The 8961-nt window shown below is 43.2% G+C and overlaps 1 long non-coding RNA gene across 1 annotated transcript; it reads right to left on the minus strand.

Annotated features, from left to right (window-relative positions):
- Positions 1 to 1668: 1668 nt before the first annotated feature.
- On the minus strand, positions 1669 to 6595 carry LOC116791644. Its single transcript, XR_004358807.1, has 3 exons — positions 5448 to 6595; positions 4793 to 4931; positions 1669 to 1928 (listed from the first exon to the last, which is right to left on the minus strand). It is a non-coding gene; the product is annotated as an uncharacterized LOC116791644 (long non-coding RNA).
- Positions 6596 to 8961: the final 2366 nt, after the last annotated feature.

The raw sequence follows: 8961 nt of genomic DNA on the forward strand, positions 1-8961 counted from the left end.
CTTGGAAAACAACGTGCATACTTCTGCTGCCATGTAACTAAAAGCATAGTTATGGTTAGACACATGATGATGAGTAACAATAATACAGATTACTTGAGTGCATGGAGATGTGCTCACATCATCCAAAATGCTGACTGTGCCAGGATTCATCACTTGCTGTTAGTGACACCTCCCCCTACGTGCTTTTATTTTTCCACCATGAGTTAAAATTTCAAAATGTGGCAGCATGAGCTAGTTATGGGTGACCTGAACTGACAAGCAAGTAGTTATTCACAGAAAGCCAGATATATTTAAAAAAAATCAGAAGTTCATGCATCTCTATCCTATTTCATCATCATTGCTTGTGGTAACAGCCTGTCTACATGATAGGTTTAGTGATCACCTCTCATCAGCTGCATTCCCTGACCCTTAGCCCAGCTAGGCAGTGGCTGACAGCTTCTGCTGCAATGAAACAGGGAGGGAAGGTAAAACTGAGCCAGGTTCTTCAGGCCCTGGTGGGCCAGAGCAGCTCTTGGTCTTTATTTTCATTCAGTCCTTCATGGGTGATAAGGAAGGCAGGATAGTGGGCCTTTGATGTCATTTGCAGTGGTAATTCTGGAACCTGCAGCCAGCGTTGGCAGGATGACAGCTCTCACTGGGATCAGTGGAGGCACTGCTGCTCCCCAAAGCCAGTTATTTTAAGTCACATCTAAACAAGGAATTACGAGCTTAAGATCAGCCTTTCTCCCCCGCAGGAGGTTCAGTTAGATGCAAGACTTGGTAACTAAAAACCCAAATCACATCCCTCTCGCTTGAGCCAGACTGCTGTTGGGTTAGGAGTGTGTTGGCTCCTGCTGAACTGAAGAATTCACAGCCTGGCCGTAGGTATGTGAGTAAACACCTGGGAGGCTGACGTGCCTGGTGTGCCTCTGTTGCTGGATACCAGCAAAGGGGGCCACAACAGCCTCACAGCAGACAGTTCTGTGCATGCTAATGTCTGACATCCTTGCCTGTGGGTGAGCAGGTGACTCCTCACCATTTCTTGTACCACCTGCCTGGCATCACCTCACTTTCTGGTGGCTTTTATTTGAGTCCTCTCTTACTCATATCCTGAGCAAAAATAAACAAACACTCCACCAAAAACTACCACTGGACTCTACACTTCACAGCCTGCCCCATGCACGCTCCTTTCCCTTCTCCCCTCCATACTTTGCATTTTCAGTGGGTATTTGCTGCTCCAGCCATTGTGTATTTAGTGGCAGCAGATCTGCACCAGCAGTTTGCATCACTGTTATAATCCAAGCAGAGCCTAAGAGTCCATTTCAGCAAGGTCTTAGAAACATGAAGAGGCTTGCAATAAGGGAAACAAACCAAAAATGCTCTTAACACATCCGTGTTTTTTTTCTATGAATCTATTTCATTACTTTTCTTTTTAATCCATCGCTAGTTCCCTATACAGTATTATTGCCCATTAAAGAAAAAGATTTGCATACCAAAAGACAACCAAATCCCAAACTCTTTATTTTTGCCAAGCCTAGCTCAGGAAACCTCTTGCTGGGCTGTAGGGCTGAGCACCAGGCAGGGCCACCACCAGACATTTAAATTAGAGACATCCCTGGGCAGTGATGGCCAGTTCCAAAGAGTGAAGCTAAGCCCTCCTTTTCTCACTGCTGAATTAAAACCAGCATGAGTAAATCCCCTTCCCCACAAGTCAGAGCATTTCTGTTAACATCTGTTAGATAAAAACTTCCCTCTGTATCCAAATACCTCTGGCGTTCAGGCGGGTGCAGATCCAGGGATGACTCTCATGTCTTACTGAAATCCATGGCATTGCCTCTCAGCTTCCTTGCAGCATCACCAGCCCACATCTAAGGCTCAGGCTCCACCAGGCTTCTCCTCCAGCAAGGGGTGACCCCCTGGAGCCCCGCTCAGCTGCTGTGTCCTCAGCCCTGGTCAGCCCCTCAGCTCCTCCAGCTCCTCTGGGTATGGCTGTCTTCCCAGGTAGATTTCTGAAATGATTCAGTCGAGGGAATAAACAAAATGGAGCTTCCTCCCTGCGGGAGAGGCATGAGCAGCAGGTGAGCAGTGAGAATACCAGCAACCTGCTGTCACAGCCCAAGACCGTCATTACTTTACATTGCATGTAATTAAGGCTGCAATTCAGCCACAGTGAATTAATTTGTTCAGTCCTCATTCACTTGCTGCTGAAATCATGGCATGGGTCCCCTAACGACACTCGGACTTCATGTGTGAAGTCAGATTTGCACTCTTCAGACTTAAAACCAGAAAACCTCCATCCAGATCCCCTCTCTAGTTCTTTGTGCCTATTTCTTCAACTGCAAGGATTTGTTTGAAATTGATGATGAATCAGGACATTTTTGAGGGATCTGAACAGGAAAGAAATCCAGGTGAATTTTGTGTATATATACATTTTTAAAGGTTTCACCTAATTTCATCAATATTGCTGTACTAAATGCAATAATCTTGAGAATCCAGGTGTGCACTTCATGTAAAAAGGTGGAACAAGCCTAGGACTGATGATGAGAGTGCTGATGGAACAAATGAACATTTAAAAAAAAAAAAAAAACAAACAAAAGAAACCAAACTTCCCTTCAATATTAATTTAAACCAAACTTCCCTTCAATATTAATTTGATCTGGGCTATTGTAGAGCAATGACAACCCTCAGATTGCTTCATATTCCAGTAGGTTAGACTTCAGTGCTTCATGAAAGAACTAAGAAAGCTCATGAAAAGAAACACCATCATTCAAAATTTCTAAGAGCTAATAAGAAATTAGCTACAGAAAGTTCTGCCATTTTATTACATACATGCACACACGTGCATGCAGAATTGCTTATTTACTCGTTAATGAACTTTTTACATCTCCCATCCATTGTAGCTCCTTTGCTGAGAGCTCCTAACAAAAATTTAGAGGTAGCTGCACAGCCCTTTTCACACATTAACAGAATGTGGACATTATGTTATAATTCTTTGTATTTCAAATGGTTATAAATTATTAAAATAGGAGATCTAGCTGACTGTGGTGTAGAGAAATCATGCTTTACCTAAGCTCAGGTTGTTTTGTTTAACAATATTGTTTATTTCAATACCTCATAAACTCGAATATAGTGCCAGTGCACACACAGGGAAAAGCTATTTTTCTGTTGAAAATTTAATTGAAGGTTATCCCAAGTAATAATGAAAGCCCTTAGCAGCATTGGCATTACATCAAACGTCTGTCCTGGTGCATTACAAAGGTACCTCTGTACTAATCATGATCAGAAAAAAGATTAAGTGATATAGAGGGTCGGTTGGTGCTGTTTTAATAAATTCTGGCAACAGAGTTACAACTCTGGACCCTGGCCAAGAGCACGGTTTTCCTGTGCAATCAAGGGTATAGCTTAAAATAGAGAAGGATACAAATCCTCCTCTGCAGCCAGGGCTGGAGAGGGGACAAGCCAGCAGGTGGCCATGATGGAGCCTCAGAACCACGACTGGGGACAGTTGTACACTATACTCCAATTAATTTTCATATATTTTTTTTAATGCAAGTGATTAAAAGCGCAGCTGCCCATCTGCACTGCCAATGACAGCTGGTTTTGCTTTCTCACAGATTAAGTAAAGACAATCAGTCTCCGTAGCCCTCTGAGACCACTTCCCATTGATGTCAGAGCCTGGCTCAGCCCCATTCCCACTCCACTCTTTGAATGGGAGCAGCAGGTGACTCCAGTGAGTGACTACCATGGCAAGGGCAATCTAGATGCCTTTGCAGACAGGCCAAGCTAAGCAGGCTGTGCCTGACTGCTCCTCAAGCACCACGGGGCAGAGCAGCCCTCCCGTTGTGTAGATGGGGTCAGGAGTGGCATCAAACTGACCAGAATTGTGAATGAAGCAGAAGACATTGTACCCCACAGCCTGGCCTCTGAGGAGCATCTTAAGTCTCAGCACACAGCTGAAATGATGCCCTTTTACAAATACCACTTTGCCTTAAGCAAAGAAGTTGCATTTATATCAGAAGGTGTCACAGGGGCCCTGCCATACAAATCTTCATTGGAAGCAGAATCAGATTCTTTTGATGCAACTGTGTAAAATGTGCAATGGCATTGATTGGCAATTTTACATGGAAAGAGTCAATTTCATACTCTTCTCTATTTTTTCTAGCTCTTACCATCTTGCACTGTGAAATCTTAGACAAACATAGCAATACAGTCAAGCAATATTAAAAGAATATCCTTGCAATACTGAAAAGGATACATCACATATGTTAGCAAAATTTGTAATAATGCCATATAAATATCAAGCACATCAACATTATTATCCAGCTGCCACCATGAAGGACTGTAGACAAATAGTGTGATAAACACTTTGAGAACTGCAGATTTCCATGCAGGTATCCAAACAGATCACCTTTTTCCCAAGGGTTCAGAGTGCCAGGTTATCGTCATACAAAATCAAGTGAGGAGATTCTTGTAGAAACAAGACACGGGGTTTAGGATTCCAGTTCTAAAACAATTAATTTAACTTCAAAGTAATTTTATGTTATTACATTCATACTTTTGGTTTTGTTATTTCAAGTGTGGATTATTTTCTTACATATTTTGGTTTTTTTACTAATGGATAAATAATAATAATAATAATTAATAATGTGTCCATTTAATTTTTCCAACTCTTATAGGAAAGGTCAATTATGGAGTTTATACCAGCTTTTAAACCAAAAATTTTTGTCTGAGGAAGGAATCTAGGAGCTCTCTCTTCTATGAAGGTAAACTTCAATGCTTAGAAAAGATCCAAGTTGATGACAATATCACTTACTAGTTTTACCTCCACTGACAGCATGCCCAGACCGAGATAAGAATCACATCCATGGGTGGTTTCCATCAGAGGGGGATGAACTTCTCAAGATACTCCAGGTAGAGCTGCTCACCTTGCAGTGAGGGTCAGTGTTTCAGCACTGGATTTTGAGGGACAAGAAAAATCAGCATTTGCTGGGATCAGGCCCCTAAAACAGCTTTTCTCTTCACTTTTTACACCAGTGTTTGTACAGACTGGTTATTACAAGCGGGGTCCCAGGTGCTGCAGGGGAAGCAGCCTGTCACACTGCCTGTCACACAGCCATACCTGCCAGTGAGTGCCAGCAGGTTTTGGGATCTAGCTACACTTCCAGCAATTTGCAGCAGCAGATACTTGGGAAGCATTAATTATGCTCTGGCCAAAGAGGTAAACCGAGGCACAGAGGATGAGGGCCCATTCTGAATCCCAAGGCAATCAGTTAATGAACTCTGATTTGTTTATTACAAAATGGTTAGTCCTTTGTGAACCTGCTCCCTGTTTGCCAATCCACTGTCCTGACTTCTGGACCACATTCAGGCTACTGGACCAGACCCACTGTTACCTGGTTAAAAGGACTGAGAACAATTTCCCCTTTTGTATTTGCTTTTGCACAGGAAAGTTGTTGCACCATCATTACCTGTAAGTGAAATCCCCTTGAGCTGATTATCTGTTGGTGTGAGTAACTTCTCCCAAGGTTACTGCAGGTTTTTAAGACTGAAATGTGTCTCTCTGAAGTGCTTCATTCCCACAGGGTTTGTGGCTTTGCACTGAGGTCCATCATACCTAAGGGTTCTGTTTACTTCAGCTGTATGCATTTTCTCAGTGGCTCCCAAGACACGTGGACTGCTATGGGACTATCTGGGTGATGAGAAAACTTTCAGTGCTTTGCTCTGAAATGTCCAAAGACAACAGTTCCAGAAAGGCAAAAAGGTCTTGACAACACATTCCTGTGAGGCTTGCAAGAGGATCCTGAGTCTGAAAGTTAAACAAACAAGAAACCCACACTGTCTACAAGTCAGACTGGATCAAAACTTTTTTCTCAAGGTATAGAAATTTCAGCTGACCTGCTGGTGACTTCTCGCTTTTGCCTCATGTAAAACTGAAACAAGCTTCACACATAAGACCCAGGATAACATGCTGTATAGTGGGGAAGTGAAATCTTCTCAAGTTTTCCTGCTGACTTTGAGACCTTTACCCTGGAACCATATGTGTTCAAAGAAAGAGAAATTGCTACAAGCAAATGCATTTTAACCTTCCCTGCTGTTCTTCTGACTCAAAGCAGATCTGAATAAGCTGCATCAGATATATTTAAGAGTTGCCATACACCAGTGAAAAGATACATTGCTTTGGACTTATTTCTGTAGTGCTTCTTGGGATGAATGCCTTAAAGTCTACAGACATTTGGTCACAGAGCAGAATCCAGCACATGAGGATAGTGGCTGAGAGAGTTTATTGACATATCTACATTTCAGTTCAGCTTAGGGTTGCTCATTTGAACCAAATCTTCCAAGCACAGCAGTTCAGAATTAGCTGAAGGTATGATTTGTGATGACTAAACACTATAAAACTGAAGAAGTAAATTCCTGGATACAGCTTCATTTCTCACCTGGGAATAACACTTAACACAGGACTAGAAATGAAGCCCTTCCTTCCATAGTTGAGTGGATTCAGTGAGAGCTGTGGATACCAGTGCCCGTACTGCCCTTTCAACACACCCGTGTGATACTCAGCACACCTCGACTCCTGAAAAAAATGACAACAGCTATTTCAGCTTGACCCCGTGCTTTCTCTCTCCAGCTCACTGTTGGCGGCTGGAATTTCAGCTTCTGTTTTCTTCTCCCCAACTTCATCCCCCCTCCCCTCCCCGCCCCGTGCTGACCCCCAGCTTACAGAGACCCTGCACCACAATATACAGGACGCACTGCAATTCAAAGGCCAAAAGTTGCTAAAGCGCTTATGCAAGTTAATTACTGTGCCTGTTTAATCCTATGTAATGCAGATTAGCGCTGTCAGCTACGTTCGGAGAGCACTTGATGTTACGGGCTGGGCCGTCAGCAGGGAAACCGCTCTCCTCAGGAGCGGCACAGTCACTTGGAGTGAGGAGATGCTGACCAGTGCTGGGAACAGAAACCTGTCGCACTGTTCCCTGGTTGCTGTCAGGATTGAGGAGTTGGACACAAAAGCTACATATTAAAAACAGGCAGGTTTAAAGAGGGTATTGCACCCCTCATTTCAAAAGAAAATTGTCAGCTTTGACCCCGTGCCCCACTTCTGCAACTTCAGATGAAAAATTCCAGCAAAGAGATCCACAAAAGAAAGACATCCTTACACCGAGACACGAGCCATGGTGAAGTCAAGCCACTAGACACTATTTATATACCAAAGTCCTAAAACACGTTTCCTTCAAACGAAGAGGTCACAGAAAGCTGTCCAGTTCGAAAGGCACACCATCTGTCAGGCAGGAGAAGGTAGAAAGGTGGAGTTCCTGGGAACTTCTACTTGTCACGACTTGAGTCCAATCTAATAGGATTAATTTACAGTCATTACTCAGGTAAAATGTCCTTTGGCAGCAGTGTGTGTTTACATAGGGCCTGCTTATTCCCCGAAGGAGTGCAAATACAGTGTGTTCAGATGGCTCATTCAAAAAATTATTGACATGTAATATTTCAGAATTTCCAGCACTGCTTTTCCTATTCTTAAAGTGTTAAAAAATATGGGTTATCTTGATTTGTAAGTGGTAGCCAGGACTACAGCATTTCATATGACACCACTGGTAACCCAGCTACAGTAATAATGCCAATTTCCTCCACCCATGCATTATATTACAGTTAAGCAAATATTTTCCACCTCAGCAGATTTTATGATCAAATGACAGACTTATCTCTTTCTGGTTCATGGCTGATAACGCTTTGGTTGATGGAGGTAATAATGACAGAATATGTGATAAGGTTGTCTATCACTGGCTGAGACTCAAGGCATGGGACACTAAACTTCCACATTGTTAAAAGCCCTTTTTATTCTATGTGACTTAGAGATGCAGTAAAATTTATTTTAAAAAGAGTATAATTAATTATAAATCACATCAATACTTCTTTTACATTAGAAATCTAAGTCATTTGTATTCTAAAAAATTAGGTTTTGCAAGCAAAAGAGATAAGAGATTAAAAGATGAACCAAGTGTCCAGAAATGTTTAATATTTCACTCAGCATGCTTCAGCCACTAGCCTCAATGCCTGAGCATGGACATTAAACTTACAGCCATCTACCTCAAGCTGAATCCGACTTCCTTAAAATCTGCCTGCCAGCACCCCCACGTGCAGCACCACAGTGATGCTCTCCTGGGATGATGCTCACAGGTGAGTGCATTGAGTCTTGGCAACAGCCAGAGATGTTCCTGCCCACACCTGCCTCTTCCTCATGCCTCTGCCAGTCGCTGCCAGCCTGAGTTTCAACGAAGGCTTGAGGCAAGATGCCAGGCTGAGATGTGGACACGCATCTTGTCCTACCAGCTCTCCTTCAGGAGTGCTGACGTCCATCAGGGAGATGGGGAAAGCAGCAGAGGTGACGCCTCAGCCACAACGGCAGGACCTGCAGCAGCTCAGGTACCAGACACCCCATTCCTCTCTGCTCATCCCCAAGGACAGTGGGTATCCAAAGAGAGGGGTTACCTGTGACTACGGAGGAGATGGCAGACAAAACATCTTGGCCCATCATCAGCAAAGCCACTCACTTCACACAGCAGTGGGACAGGATACTGCGAATGAGGAAGGCAAAAGTATCCACAGGGGAACGTGGCAAGTACAGAAGAGTAGACTGGGGTAGGGAAAGTCGCTCAAAAGGAGGAATACACTGAAAAATAAACCCTGGTACAATGTAAACAGGCTTCCAATTTGAGAATATTAAACATTTTTTCATAGGGTCTTTTTTTTCTTTTTGCTGAAGATCAAAAAGGAATTATCTGTTTCAGTAGCTTCCAGAGCAGCAGCAGTTGTGTTACCTTTTCTGTGCCTTCCTTCCTCCTCCCAGCTTCAGGAATTAAAATGTCGAGCTTCAGAGTCATAGGTAGAATTTTTTTCAGGTGAAACACTGAACCGGAAGGAAAACAGCCAGGGAACGAAGGCATTCGAGCAGCAACACCTTTCTCAGAGCAG

This window comes from Chiroxiphia lanceolata, chromosome 10 (genome assembly GCF_009829145.1).
Source record: "Chiroxiphia lanceolata isolate bChiLan1 chromosome 10, bChiLan1.pri, whole genome shotgun sequence".
Classification (NCBI taxonomy): Eukaryota; Metazoa; Chordata; class Aves; order Passeriformes; family Pipridae; genus Chiroxiphia; species Chiroxiphia lanceolata.